The 15,442-nt window shown below is 39.7% G+C and overlaps 1 long non-coding RNA gene across 3 annotated transcripts; it reads left to right on the forward strand.

Annotated features, from left to right (window-relative positions):
* Positions 1-601: 601 nt before the first annotated feature.
* LOC131193981 (uncharacterized) lies at positions 602-9,810 on the forward strand. Of its 3 annotated transcripts, XR_009154083.1 has the most exons (4): positions 602-1,834; positions 3,334-3,455; positions 6,431-6,618; positions 6,702-9,810. It is a non-coding gene; the product is annotated as an uncharacterized LOC131193981 (long non-coding RNA). The 3 variants fall into 3 exon arrangements; XR_009154081.1 differs by having other exon boundaries at positions 6,431-9,810; XR_009154082.1 differs by having other exon boundaries at positions 3,334-3,451; positions 6,431-9,810.
* Positions 9,811-15,442: the final 5,632 nt, after the last annotated feature.

Raw genomic sequence — 15,442 nt, forward strand, 5'->3', positions numbered from 1 at the left:
TAGAGTCGGGAACAACTAGCACATATATGTGAGTACCTTAATACTTTCCATAATACTAGGATAAAGAAGAAGATTTGTCATCAATAGTTTTATTCTGCACCCAAAATTTATTAGGGCTGAGACGGGGCATCACTATTGTATAAATAAATTGTAAATGAAACAGTTGATTACAAGAATGGCAATGCTAAATCCAAGGCGTCAGCGTATCTATAACAAGCTGATTAGAAATGGACAGTGTTTATTGAGTTTGGCTTTGGAAAGGAACCATTTCATAAACTCAATCCTCCCTTTCTTTTCAGAGCAGTCCAATTATCACAATCCCCTCTAACGAAGCAGGTCGCCTTGATGATACCCAGAGGGAGATCTGATATACCTTGATCAGCCAAAATGGATCACCTATTTCCCCTGCCCCAAAGGCTACTGTGAAGCTGTTCCGACAAGGAGATCTCTTTGCTTCATAGAATAGAATAGAATAGAATAGAATAGAATAGAATAGAATAGAATAGAATAGAATAGAATAGAATAGAATAGAATAGAATAGAATAGAATAGAATTTTTTATTGGCCAAGTGTGATTGGAGATACAAGGAATTCTATTCTATTGTCTTGGTGCATATGCTCTCAGTGTACATAAAAGAAAAGATACCTTCATCAAGGCACTACACACTTAATGATAGTCATAGGGTACAAATAAGCAATTAGGAAACAATATCAATATAAATCGTAAGGATACAAGCAAGAAAGTACAGTCATGGTTGTTCTTCAAAGCCTCTCCCCCTAATTGAAGTCCCAGCGATGCAGAAAGAACCCCTCCAAGATCTAATGTTACTTTTTGCATGTCCAGGTGGAATAGGAAGCAGCTGTTCTTCAGTGAATGGAATGACCTCAGAAAGTACGTAATGATGCCCTCTGCTGGTTATAGAAGATTAAAACCTCAGCCAGAGAGCTTAGCAGCGGAGTGGGTGAGAATGTATAAAGCAGAAAACAGAGCTCGGAAGTGAAATTAAGCAACCTTCAAGGAGGTTTGTCAATAAAACTGGGCAAGGCTTGAAAATTGTAATTGCATACTAGGGAGGACTATCTCATTCATGGCAGACCTTGAATTAACTGTCAGCTGTGTACATGTAACTAGTTCAAGATGTTGAAACAGAAGCTGTTGGGAGGGAGGAAAAACAAACAGGAACTGAGACTTTTCCAAGTTGTTTGATATCCTTACCGCAAGGAAAAAGAGGTTTGTAGTAGTTTTGCATAGGCTGGCAAGTCGAAAACCCTCCGTCGCCCATGTTCCATGACAACTAAAGAGAAGAAAGGGAAATGTACCATGTTTGATTGTTTGGACATTGAACATTCGTAAATTCACAGAGGGAGAAAGAAATCAAGAAGGAAAGAAGGAAGGAAGGAAGGAAGGAAGGAAGGAAGGAAGGAAGGAAGGAAGGAAGGAAGGAAGGAAGGAAAGAAAGAAAGAAAGAAAGAAAGAAAGAAAAAGAAAGAAAGATGAATTTGAGAGGATGACACGTGGACTGTGCTGCCCACTTATATTTTTTGCTGATCATGGCTCAGCTGCTTCAAAAGCTTTGATAATGAGGGGATGCAACAGCATAATTGTTAGGGCTGTGCTGAGCACACTTTTAAAATGATCAGAAAGAAAGAATTTGGAATTTGTACAACCTACTGATTAAAGCAGCTCATCTTTTTTCCAGCTTCTATGCCAGCAGTTGACTCATTAAAGTTAGTGCATCTGCAATGTTTTCTCGACTGAAGATTGACAAAAGATGTGTCTGAACAGACTGTAATCCAGCCGTTTCCTGTGTGTATTTGTGAGGAAGAATGAGTAGGTGAGTATCAGGCTACCAAATGCAATGTGGTATTTTATTTTTTAAACAAAACTTTCTTTTGTATGCATGTGGGAGTGGTGCTGTTCTTAGGTTGAGTGCCTGTATTTTTATATATATTCGTTTCTTTCCCTTTTTTATTTTGTGTTTTTTTTTTCTTTCTATAAAACTAGAAAGAAGAAAATACAAAAGGAAAAAAGGAAAAGGAAAAAATATTAAAAAGTCATCCAACTTAACAAAAAACCCTCCACACTCACACAAACACACAATTACCAGAAAGGGGGAAAGCTATATATCTCGCAGATTAATCAAATTGCAAAGAATTTTCTAAATTTATTTTAAGGGGAAAAAAGTTAAAATGAATGGTTCTCTAACATTGCAAAATATTATAAGAAGTGGTACAAAATTACATTGAGTGATTTTGTTTAGTGGATAGAATTACCTTTTTCAAAAAGGGATGTTACTTATCTCTGGAATTAAATCCTTAACACCAGGAATAGTACTACTTTTCCAATTTTTCAAACTAATTATCTTTCCCATATCCAAGGCCCTAAAACTATCCCTCCTCAAAAATGATCACAAGTTTTAGAACGTAATTTAACATATGCTAACATCTTTGACACTAAAATATTTGCTATAAAACTAATTAATTATCTGAAAATATTATTAAAAAACGATGCCAGTAAACCACAAGACCAAATCACATGACTTAACAATCCTGTAATGTTTTCCCCCCCAAAAAACTAGTGTTGGGATGGCAGCCTAGCCATTTCTCTACAAGTGTGACATCACACACATGTATGAAGAATAGAGCTAGTGGCATGACGCCATGACAAAAACAGGAAGATCCTGAAAATACCTATACTTTTTATCTGTCAACACTGAAAAAAAAATGCATAATTGCTTAAGAGGTAAAAAGAATATACCAGTAGAAGAAACAAAAACCAAGCCAAATATTCTGAGATATTATAGAAGAAAGCAACTCCACCTATGCTTGGGGCAAGCTTATTCTAGCATATACATGATATTAGATATTGCTTAAACAGCAGTGTCTGTCTGAGTCTCCCAAAATGTACTTGGAGTTTAACATCTGTTTATTATCAAGCAACAAGAGCAACTGTTCAAACTTTTATCCAAAAGAATGAAGGGGGAAAAATCCATAGGATTTATAAATGTTAACATAAATGAACAGTTCGGGTATAGGGATACATAATTTACATAGAACTATATTAGAGAACCGGGTGAAAATCCCTCATTGGAGAGTAAATGAATTTGAGGCATTATCTCATGAGTTATCCAAATACATTGGAAGGGTGGAGGATGTTGGGTTTTTTTACATTTTTTCCTGTTTAAGAAAGAGTGCTTACCTTTAAAGACTGGGTATTGGTGGAATCATAAATATTATCTGGGAAAATCACATAATAATATGTGGAGTTTCTGCATTTGTTATGCTTAGTGTAAATGTTTAGTAGAGCTTGGCACCAAACTTACAATATCTTCAGATTTGTTTCAGGAGGAAGACTTGGAGATCTTTCAAATGCAATGAAGAAAGATTGGGATGAACAGCTGTTTTGACTAAGCTGCATGTAACTGGAACACCACTTCCTTGTGAATCAAAACGTGGGTGAGCCAGAAATATATATTTTAATGATTCACTGGAAAATCAGTTTTGGGGAAATAGATTTATCTGGGAGTTTTAGTAATTGCAGTATGTTTGTTCTTTTGGTTTCTAGTTCCTCAACATGGTGTACTTCAAATGTATGGGAACATAATTCCCAAAATTTTTGAAATGGGGGTCACAGTATTTGTAGATCCAGCCTTGGCAACCTTAAGACTTCAACTTTCAGAATTCCCTAGCTGTCTTAAAATTGTTAAGGTTTTACGATCTAGAGGGTGTCATCTTTTCTTTTATGTACACTGAAAGCATATGCACCAAGACAAATTCCTTATGTGTCCAATCACACTTGGCCAATTTTAAAAAAAATCCTATTCTATTCTATTCTATTCTATTCTATTCTACTCTACTCTACTCTACTCTACTCTACTCTACTCTACTCTACTCCTATTCTATTCTATTCTATTCTATTCTATTCTATTCTATTCTATTCTATTCTATTCTATTCTATAAGAGCTGTGGTTGCGCTCTGGTTAGAATGTAGTATTCCAGTCTAACTCTGCCCAATGCCATGAGTTTGATCCTGACTGGCTCAAGGTTGACTCAGTCTTCCATCCTTCCAAGGTGGGTAAAATGATCCAGATTGTTGGGGACGATATGCTGACTCTGTAAACTGCTTAGAGAAAACAGTAAAGCACTATGAAGCGGTATATAAGTCTAAATGTGATTGTGATTGCAATTGTGATAAGAGTTCTTCTAATTAGGATTGCCTATGGTTAATAGTTTTCGTATAATAAGACTATTCTTATCTGACAATAAGAAAATTAAGATCATGGCATCCGGCCCTCTCAAGTCCTGGCAAATAGATAGGGAAGAAATGGAGGTAGTGACAGATTTTATTTTCCTGGGCTCCAAGATCATTGTAGATGGGGACTACAGCCAAGAAATTAAAAGACGCTTGCTCCTGGGGAGGAAAGCTATGGCAAATCTAGACAGTTTACTAAAATGCAGAGACATCACTTTGCCAACAAAAGTGTGTATAGTCAAGGCTATGGTTTTCCCAGTTGCAATGTATGGCTGTGAAAGTTGGACCATAAGAAAGGCTGAGCGCCAAAGAAATGAGGCCTTTGAACTCCGGTGCTGGAGAAGACTCATGTGAGTCCCTTGCACTAGAAGGCAATCAAACTGGGTAGTCCTAGAGGAGATCAACCCTGACTGCTCTTTAGAAGGCTAGATCCTGAAGATGAAACTGAAATACTTTGGTCACCTAATGAGAAGGAAGGACTCACTGGAGAAGAACCTCATGCTGGGAAAGATTGAGGGCAAAAGAAGAAGGGGACAACAGAGAACGAGGTGGCTGGATGGAGTCACTGAAGCAGTAGGTGTGAATTTAAATGGACTCCAGAGGATGGTAGAGGATAGGAAGGCTTGGAGGAACATTGTCCATGGGGTCTCAATGGGTCGGACACGACTTCGTGACTAACAACAACAATGGTTAATAGATAAAAAGGCAGCTCATCCAGCTTCTAAACTTTAGCCTTGGGAAACTTTGCTAATCTTTTCAACTTGAAGTCCTAGCATCTCCTTCTTACATAATCAGTAATAAAGAATTGTGGGACATATAATACAAAGCGTGTAGAAAACACCATGTTGTCCTTCCTTGATTTAATACATATTACTTTATTAGGATTGTATGTGAGTTTGAGATTTAGTAAGCATTGAGTCCTGGAGGCAAATGAAATGTGAATGCTATAGAAAGATTATATTTTTGACAGAGGCTGTCCATAAAATAATTGTTCTCAAACTTCCTTATAAGTAATCTGAAGTATGGCAGGGATTTCTTGAGTGAGAAATGTAAACTGGAGCAGTTAATAGTCTGAAGGAAGACAACTGCCATATAAAATATGAACTGTGCAACAGGAAAATAATATTACTGAGGTCATAGACAGAACTGGAAACATTACCATTTTGGAACAATATTTGCATTGAGCCTGTTCTTCAATCCAAATCACAGCATTTGTCAACCAAAAACTGGATTTTACTTACAAATGTGGATAGAAGTTATGCTTGATGAAACTGCACTGCCTTTTCTCCATTAAAGGGAAGCAAATTAGGGCAACAAAAATCTGAGCAACGGCTAGATGGCAGCAAAGAATTAGTTCTCCATATTAGTTTGATGACCGCTAGTAGTTATCTGCTTTGAGATGGGCAGATGCACAAATCATACAAATAAACCAGTTGAAAATAACATCTGAATAAACAACAAATTAATAACATTTGGATTTTTGAAGACCATGTATTGTACTACTTCATGTATATATCTGATCTAATAGTTAAGGCACCACGCTAGAAAAAGGAATATGTAAGTTCTAGTCAGTGGTGAAATCCAATTTTTTTTACTATCGGTTCTGTGGGCATGGCTTGGTGGGTGTGGCTTAGTGAGATTGGCAGGGGAAGGATACTGCAAAATCTCCATTACCATCCCATTCCAGGAGAAGGATACTGCAAAATCTCCATTCCCACCCCACTCCAGGGGAAGGATACTGCAAAATCTCCATTCCCTCCCCACTCCAGGGGAAGGATACTGCAAAATCTCCATTCCCACCCCACTCTGGGGCCAGCCAGCGGTGGTATTTGCCGGTTCTCTGAACTGCTCAAAATTTCCGCTACCGGTTCTCCAGAACCTGTCAGAACTTGCTGGATTTCATCCCTGGTTCTAATCCCACTTTTGCCATGGAAGCTGGTTGGGTCCTTGGGCCAGTTACTCTCTCTTATCTCAACCCACCTCACAGGGCTGTTGTGGGCAAAATAAGAGGAGAAAAGAGTATTAGGTATGTTTGCTGCCTGGAGTTATTTATAAAATCAATAAAAGCAGGATGAAAAAAAATCTACAAAAATAAAATTTGAGAATCTTTCTGCTGTTCCTTAACAACAACTGCAGTTGTTATCAAATTAAGGTTGTTGTTTTTGTTTGTTTGTTTTAGGAGCACCTCCTGGAGAAGTGCAGAATTTTTTTGTGTCCCAGAGCGGTTGATGAACTACATCTCCCAGCATCCCTCTCAATTAATCATTCTAAATGAGGCTGTTGGGAATAGCATTTTAATGATATCTGAAAGGCTACAAGTTTCCTACTTTGGTTCCGCACCTAATGCAGAAGAGAGGATAGAAACAGGTTTGTTTGTGGAGAGTGGGAGGGTGAGAAAAAAGTCAAGATGGCAGCTGTGACTGCATGTTTGTAGCCCTGCTCTTTTTCAGATGTAACAACAACAACAATGTCGTGTCCCACTCCTCCGCTGACGGCCGGCTCAGGGAAATCTGAATCAGGCTTGCCTCTGCAGCTCTGCCCAAAGTCCTAGCAAAGTCCTCAGAGCAGACAGGAGACCAGTAAGTGACTTCAGCAAGATAAGTTCGACTTTGCCTGACTCAGAGACTGCCAGAAAGCAGATCCTTTATATAGGCCATGGGGTGTGGCTCCATGACTCAGCACTCATTAAGGCCTGCCCCTCCCTTCCTTCTGTTGCCTCCGCCTATCCAGTCTTCTGATGTGAGGGTCACTCCAATCAGCAGCTGTTGGAAATAAACTTTCCTCAGGCTCACATGCTGTGGAGGAAGGGGAGGGGTCTAGCTGCTCCGTTTGCCTGGGAATGGAGCCAGGGCTGGGGCCGGGGGATGCTCCCTCCTCTGCAGCCTCCTTGGGCATGGAGCTAGGACTGGGACCGGGAGGTGCCCCCTCCTCTTCAGCTTGTCTGGGCATGGAGCCAGGACTGGGGCCGGGAGGCATACATTCCTCCGTGTTCGGGAGCAGATAAGAAGGCCCCGGCTGCTGTGAGAGCGGGCAAGACACAACAAACAATAATAATTGTGAAGATTATTATTGTGAAGATGGTGAAGATCTTGTGGGACTTTTGAATACAGATGGATCATCATTTGGAACACAAAATGCCACGGTTGTTGAGGGCCGAAGTGTACAGTTTATTGATATCGCTGTACCAGGAGATGCCAGAGTCAAAGAAAAAGAACTGGAAAAAATCACGAAATATCACGACCTGGCCATCGAAACTACATGGTTACGGATGAAACATGTAACCGTGATACCCATTGTCACTGGGGCTCTTGGTACCATGTCCAAGAATTTTACAGAACACATCAAGAAATTGCAGCTTCCTGCAATAACACCAGCGGAACTGTAAAAAACTGCGCTACTCGGAACATCATATATTTTAAGAAGATATTTGGCTGATACCTAGGACGCTGGCAGCAACCCGTATCAACCATTAGTATCAGTCGATCGTATTTGTGACACATTTTTAAATGTTCAGTTGACTGAGTTTCATGTTTAATGAAAAAAAGAGATAATAATAAAATGGTGGGATACCCACGGACAAGAATTTTCTCTTTTATACTTAAGCAGAATAACAGAGTTGGAAGGGCCCTTGGATGTGTTCTAGTCCAACCCCCTGCATAAGCAGGAGACCCTATTCTACTCCAGATGAATGGATGTCCAGCCTCTTCTTAAAAGCCCCAGAGCATCCCCAAACCCTGAAGGCAAGCTGTTCCACTGGTAAATTGTTTTCACTGTTAAGAAGTTTCTCCTTAGTTCTAAGGAGTTCTTAGTTCTCTTACTTCTCTCTTTGATTAGTTTCCATCTATTGTTTCTTGTCTTGCCTTCTGGTGCTTTGGGAAAATAAGTTGTCCCCCTTTTCTTTGTGACAGCCCCTCAAATACTGGAAGACTGCTATCGTGTCACCCCTAGTCCTTCTTTTCACTAGACTTGTTGTTGTTATTGTTAGTCCGACCCATTGCAACCCCATGGACAACATTCCTCCAGGCCTTCCTATCCTCTACCATCCTCTGGAGTCCATTTAAGCTCACGCCAACTGCTTCAGTGACTCCATCCAGCCACCTTGTTCTCTGTTGTCCCGTTCTTCTTTTGCCCTCAATCTTTCCCAGCATTAAGCTCTTCTCCAGTACAAACCCATGATAGCTACATAGATATAGATATAGGGGCTTGTGATTCTTTTCTTAGATCTAGGACTACCATACCTGAGCTACATGTTTCTGAGTTATATAAGACTTTTCTGAATCTCTTCTTTGCTCGTTTGTGGATTTTGTCTCTCAGATCTGGTACTTATTTCAAGCAACTTATTACAGGGGAAAAACACACCATCAAAAAAAAAAAAGGTGGTACAGCATTTCCTGTTTTTTGCACTTAAACTGAGTAGTCTGCAAAGAGCTAGTAGTCACTAAAGGAGACACCGTGGAAAGGGAGGAGTTGTAGTTTCCCCAAATTCTCTGTTTAAATGTTTTCTTTACAAATGGATAGATGAGAAAATAAACTATATGCAATGTATTTTCTCAAAAAAGCAGGTGTGGATAAGGGTGTGTTTGGGGGTGGCTGAGGTCATGTACTTCTAAGCCACGATTTAGAAACCAGAGGAGCTAGGTTCATGCTACGTGATAAGGTAAAACAAGCACGTCTCATTTTAGTGAATTGCGTGAAGAGAAACCGAGAGATTTCCAAGTCAGACCCTTCACTTAACCTGCTTTTCTTCTTCTTCTTTCCTAATTATATATTCAAGCACACAAATGTGCACATACACTGAAAGGATTTGATTGCAGAAGTCCCTGGAAATGACCCAGACTCAATGTAGACCGAAATGTATGTATTACTAAGTGTAGCTTACTAAAAGCCCTAAACTGAAGCAATCTAGAATATTTTTTAAAAATATTTTAAAAATATTTTAAGTATAAAATATTTTTTTATATTTATATAAAAAACCTATACTAGGGATTCAAACCGCCGAACTGCTGAGCTTCCTGATCGACAAATTCAGCGTCTTAGCCACTGAGCCACATAGCCAGGCATAATAGTTTAATACAGTGGTTCTCAACCTTTACAGTGCTGCGACCCCTTTAATACAATTCCCCATGATGTGGTGACCCCCAACCGCAGAAGGGAAATAAAAGTGGCAAACTGTTTTTTTGAATTTATCGTGCCTGAAGCCGTATTGGCTAGCGATCTGAACTGCTTGCAATTGCCTTGAGGATGGAGGAATTAAAGCGGAGACTCCTCCCCTATTAAGTTTATCGCGCCTGAAGCCAGATTAGGCTAGCGATTGGGAGTGATTGCAGCTGGCTTGAGAGGGAGACATCAGAGCAAAGATTTCTCTCTTTTTTAATTCATCGCGCCTGAAGCCGAATTCGGCTAGCGATTTGAAGAGCCTGCAGCTGGCTTGTGGAGTCAACCATTGGAGCTCGATTCTTCAACTCACAAGTATACTTCCCATATTTCCAATGGTCTTAGGCGACCCCTGGCAAATCGTCATTCGCCCCCCCAATGGGGTTGCGACCCACAGGTTGAGAACCGCTGGTTTAATATTAAATACACATAATAAACATAATATCAAAATAGGGGGTTGGACTAGATGACCTCCAAGATTCCTCCCAACTCTGTTACTGTTATGTTATAACTACATAAAGCTGTAATGCTGGAAAGCTGGGGTAAAGTAACAAAAATAAACGGTATGTTTTCATAATATTAATCTTCAGTCTAAACTTTTAGAACTCAAGTATTATTTATTCAAGCAGTTGTGCTAGGTCAGTGAACACATTTTTAATCACACGTGAGTTGTGATTTCACAGAACCATAGAGTTAGAAGAACGCTTATTCCAGTCCAATCTACTGCTCAGTACAGGATCTACTCTCCAGAAGTTATGGGTTCTCCAACACTAGAGGTTTTTAAGAAAAGATTGGAGAACCATTTGTCTGAAATGGTACAAGGGTTTCATGCCTGAGCAGTGGGTTGGATTAGAAGACCTCCAAGGTCCCTTCCAACTCTGTTATCCTGTAATGGTCTAGCCCAATGTTTCCCAATCTGTAGTAACTTTAAGATGTGTGGACTTCAACTCCCACTGGGAATTGGAAGACCACAGGTCTTAAAGACACCAAGGTTAAGAACATATTGATCTAGCCTCTGTCTTAAATCCTCTAATGAAGATTAATGAAGAAGAGCGTTCATCATCCCAAGCAATAGTCTATCCCAAGAGCTGTCAACCTCAACCTGCTTCATGTACTTTTAATTTATTGGTTCTAGTCTTGACCTCTGGGGCAACAGGAATTAAGCCTATTTCTCTTTCTATGGTGTAGCAAGAGCACTTAGACTTAAATACCACTTCAATAGTGCTTTACAGCCCTGTCTAAGTGCTTTACAGAGTCAGTATATTGCCCCCAACAATCTGGGTCCTCATTTTGCCGATCTCGGAAGGATGGAAGGCTGAATCAATCTTGAGCCGGTGAGAATCAAACAGCTGAACTGCAAGCAGCCAGCAGTCAGAAGTGGCTTGCAGTACTGCACTCTAACCACTGCGCCACCACTGCACCACTTTGGATAATTATTCAGATGTTTGAAGATTGGTGTCATCTCCCCTCAGTTGTCTTTTATGTAAGCTAAACCATATAATTGGTTTAGTGTCAAGGTCCTGACTGACGAACCAAACCAAGCCAGCAAGACAAGACAATCAGATCTCTTTAAGCATAACTTTATCGAGTACATAATTTTGGCACGTGTGAAGCAAAACCAACTTTAGCTAGTTCCCGCCGTTTTCTTCTAATTAAAGAGTGTGTTTTTCCCTCCCCTCCTTTGCCCAGGTCACATTGTCCAATTAGGTGTTCTGATATATCTCTATGGCAACTCCTTCAACCTTTGCCAAACTTCTGTTGATATGACCTTGGTTCCCAGAGGGAACCACAAGTTGTTGTCTGGGCTAGCACTCCAAATGCCCCCCCCTCCATAGTCTATGGCAAGCTAAGAAATGAAAATAGGTTGTGACAGCAGGATAAGTTTCAAAGTTGACACCTGGATTTTTAACTATTAGCAGTAGCAATAGCCCTTAGACTTATATACCGCTTCACAGTGCTTTCCAGCCCCCTCTAAGCGGTTTTACAGAGTCAGCATATTGCCCCCAACAATTTGGGTCCTCATTTTACCCACCTCGGAAGGATGGAAGGCTGAGTCAACCTTGAGCCTGGTGAGATTTAATCTGCCAAATTGAAGTAGCCTGCAATACTGCACTCTAACCACTGCGCCACTATGGCTCTTCCTTTGTTTCCAACCTTTTCATCATCTTGGTAACTTTCCTGAGCATGCTTCAATTTATTTACTTTTCTCTTTGAACGTTGGCACCAGGGTGGCATTCTACCGGTTCGGAAGAACTGGTAGCTCCGAAAATCAGCTGAGAGTGAACCGGTTCGCCCCGACATTCAGATAGCCTACCTATTTCCCAACCTTTATCTTCTCAGCTGATTCATGTGGTAGAGCAGATTGCTGCACGAATCAGCTGTGTTACTCCTCCAAAGAAACTGGGAAGTGAAAATTTCTTGAAACTGTGCATGCACACGCAGCACACGTCAGTGCGTGTGCAAATCGCGTGATCATCAAACCAATTGTTCAACCAGGAGGATCCCACCACTGGTTGGCACCCCAAAATTTCCCTTCTACTTAATGCAAGATTCAGAAATCTGAACTAGGCCAAATCGATAGTCTGAACATGAGCTTCAATATATTGCTGAATATTCAATTTCCAATGAGGTTGAAATATGTGAATTACTGTACTAATTGAAACCTAAGATATGATACGTAATATGAAATGGATTACAGCAGTCTGCCCCTATTGAGTGGCTACCCAAAAGGGAGAGCAAGAAAGATGCACACATGCGCGCACACATACACACACACACACACACACACCTGTCAATCATTTGGCTAGAGAAGTGTAGATTACAGTTTTCTGTGTTCATGTGTGTCATTTTGTCATCAAAAATTCAGTGAACTCAAAGTGTCCTTGGGTGTTGAACATCTGATGTGGACTTTGATAGCTTCTAAATGTATTTCAGAAAACAGTAAAAAAGTGTCAGTATATAGTACCCACGTTTTGCAAAATTGGGGTCACAGCCATAGCGAATTAATAAAAACCTTTAATTAAGTGATTAAAAACAAGTAGGTTTTCTTAAATAATGTTTATTGAATCAGAAGGAAATCAAAATATACAAGTATTTAAAATTCAGGTGCTAGTTTAAATTATAACATTAGTCTTACAGTTCCTTACTTTTACAATAATGAATAGAATGTGTTTGTATATGTAGCACAGATGTGCTATAAAAAGTTCCTACCACAGAATGTTTGTAAATCAGTTATAATTTGCATTTGTTCTTCTAATCCATTTTTTTTTAAAAATTATATAATTGTATAACCTAACAATCTGATCTTCCCCTGCACAACAATACACAAATTATATTAATAACACAGAAGTAAATATGTCCTTTAGGTTAGTAATAAAAGCGCCTCCATATTGCCCCCTTGTGTTGGATTCTGGTTAATTCTTTAATTACTTTTGAGAAGTAAACATCTTGCATTTCGTTACATGAAGACAGAAATAGATGAGAATTAGTGAGAAATCCTGTAAATTTTAGCTTTTTCAATAGAATTACAGGTAGACTCACAACCATTGTTTGACAACCATTTGCAGTTACAATGATGCTGAGAAAATTGACTTTTAACTTTTAATTGCACTTGAGACCATCATGTGACGATGCAGTCACATTATCAAAATCCAGACACTTAGCAACTGGCATATAATCATTATAGTTGCAATGTCGCAGAGTCACATGATCAGAGTTACACGACAAAGTCAAATGGGGAAAGCTGGATTCCATTAACATCTGTGGCAGAAAAGGTCATAAAATCGAGCACGAGACTCACTTAACAATCAGATCACTAAGTGATGGGAATTCTGCCCCAGCTGTAGTTGCAACTTGAGAACCGCCTGAGATCACTTGAAAACCAATTTCAAAAATGCCTTTAAAAAATTATGAATGCAGCCCTGGTATTCATGATCAACAGTGGGGCACTGGTTGTAACCCACTGTTGTACATTTGTGTGTTTTGAAAATGGTTTAGATCAAGGGTCTCCAATCTTGGGAACTTTAAGACTTGTGGACTTCAACTCCCAGAGCAAAGCTGGCTGAGGAATTCTGGGAATTGAAGTCCACAAGTCTTAAACTTCCCAAGGTTGGAGACCCCTGGTTTAGATCACAACTTGCAATGGCAGTTTTGGGGGTTTTCATTTTATCTTTTTCCCTGGGAAATGGTACCATTTAAAGAGGATCCCCCTGATCTTATACAGGATGTCCTTGACTTACAATCGTTCATTTAGCAACTGTTCAAAGTTAGAACGGCACTGAAAAAAGTGACTTATGACCGTTTTTCACAGTTACCACCTTTGTAGCATCCTTTGCAGATCATGGGATCAAAATTCAGATGCTTGACAACTGGTTCATACTTATGACCATTGTCCCAAGGTCATGTGATTACCTTTTGCGACCTTCTGACAAAGCAAAGCCCATGTGGGAAGCCAAATTCGCTTAACAACCAGGTTACTAACTTATCTACTGCAGTGATTTACTTAACAACAGTGGCAAGAGAGGCTGTAAAATGGGGCAAAACGTGGTAAACAAATGTCTCACTTAACAACAGAAATGTTGGGCTCCATTGTGGTTGTAAATCGAGGACTACCTGTAATGTACATCTAACTATAAGCCTTTTAATCTCATCCTTTTCTAATTATCTACTACAACCCTAAGAAACCTACTCAAATATAAACTCCACTGTCCACTGAATCTTACATTATATTATCTTTATAACTGCAACCTTAGAAAGCTTTCCTACTCTGGTCAATCGCTCCCCATACCTGCATTTGCAAACATCACATAATACTGAACAATGGCTCGTCTCATCATTGACTATCCCGAGTGTGCATTGTTATCTGATAAAACTACAAATAAGGGTGGCCTAGAAAAGGAGATATGAAAGTGTGGCTTGAAATATGCTTCCAAACCATCATTCGCCTTGACTCTCTGGTGTAATCCCTGCTGCAGTCAGACCAATGTAAACAATGTTCTTTGTCTGTATTAACTCATCCATGAGAGCTATTCTTAGCTTGCCAATTAACATCTCATTCTGGAAAGCTCTCTTTAAGTATCTTTGGGTTTTAATGCCGGTACACGTTACTCAGTTGATTCCCTCTAACGTGGCTTATTTGAAGTTGGTTTACTGTCAGCTCTTTGAAGGCAGGCTAGAACAGGAAGCCAACTCTGCAGGTTTTATTGAAGCTTTATTTACTGACACAGGGCGCAGTCAGAGAATTTTGCATGCCTGATTGAGTTTTCCCCTCTCTCCTTGTTAGGGTTTCGTAAATTAAGGAGCCAAACTAAGCTTCTTTCTACCATGTTCCATTTTCCTTGAGCTTAAAACATGCACGTTGACATCTTTGTATAGTTTCTCCAAAGCTATCACTGAGCCTTTCTACACTTGGAAAGAGGTTCATAAGAATATTTATCTCCACATTAGCACCACTGTTTTACTACAAACCACAATATTCCTAGCTACGATTAAAATTAACCCCAGATTACCCATGAGAAGCATGAAATATTTTCAGATCCTAATACAAGGGTAGTCAACCTTTTTATACCTACCACCCACTTTTGTATCTCTGTTAGTAGTAAAATTTTCTAACCACCCACTGGTTCCACAGTAATGCACCATGTATCGTCTGCGCATCTGTCTCGGGCATCGTGGATTGGGTTTTTGGGGGGCGGGGCGCCAGCTACCAGCTCTGCTTGTCTGTTACAGCTGGGTGGTGTGGGGGGAGATGTGCAAACTATTCTGGGATGAGGCTCTTTTGTTTGCGGTCACACTATAGCGCCATTTAGTTTCACTTACGTAACATGAACTAAACTTATGCGTGGGGGACACAAATAGTATATTTTCAGAAATTTAAATTGTCACGGGGAATTTTATGAAAACCTAATGAAAATGTTTTTAAATAATGCTATGAAAATTTTTTTAAAAGTCAATTAAATTAAAAAAAAAAGAAAAGTGCTTCAGTATTGGACAAAACCTCTATCGCCCACCATGAAAGCTGGAACGCCCACTAGTGGGC

The sequence above is a fragment of the Ahaetulla prasina genome, chromosome 3 (assembly GCF_028640845.1).
Source record: "Ahaetulla prasina isolate Xishuangbanna chromosome 3, ASM2864084v1, whole genome shotgun sequence".
NCBI classification, from domain to species: domain Eukaryota; kingdom Metazoa; phylum Chordata; class Lepidosauria; order Squamata; family Colubridae; genus Ahaetulla; species Ahaetulla prasina.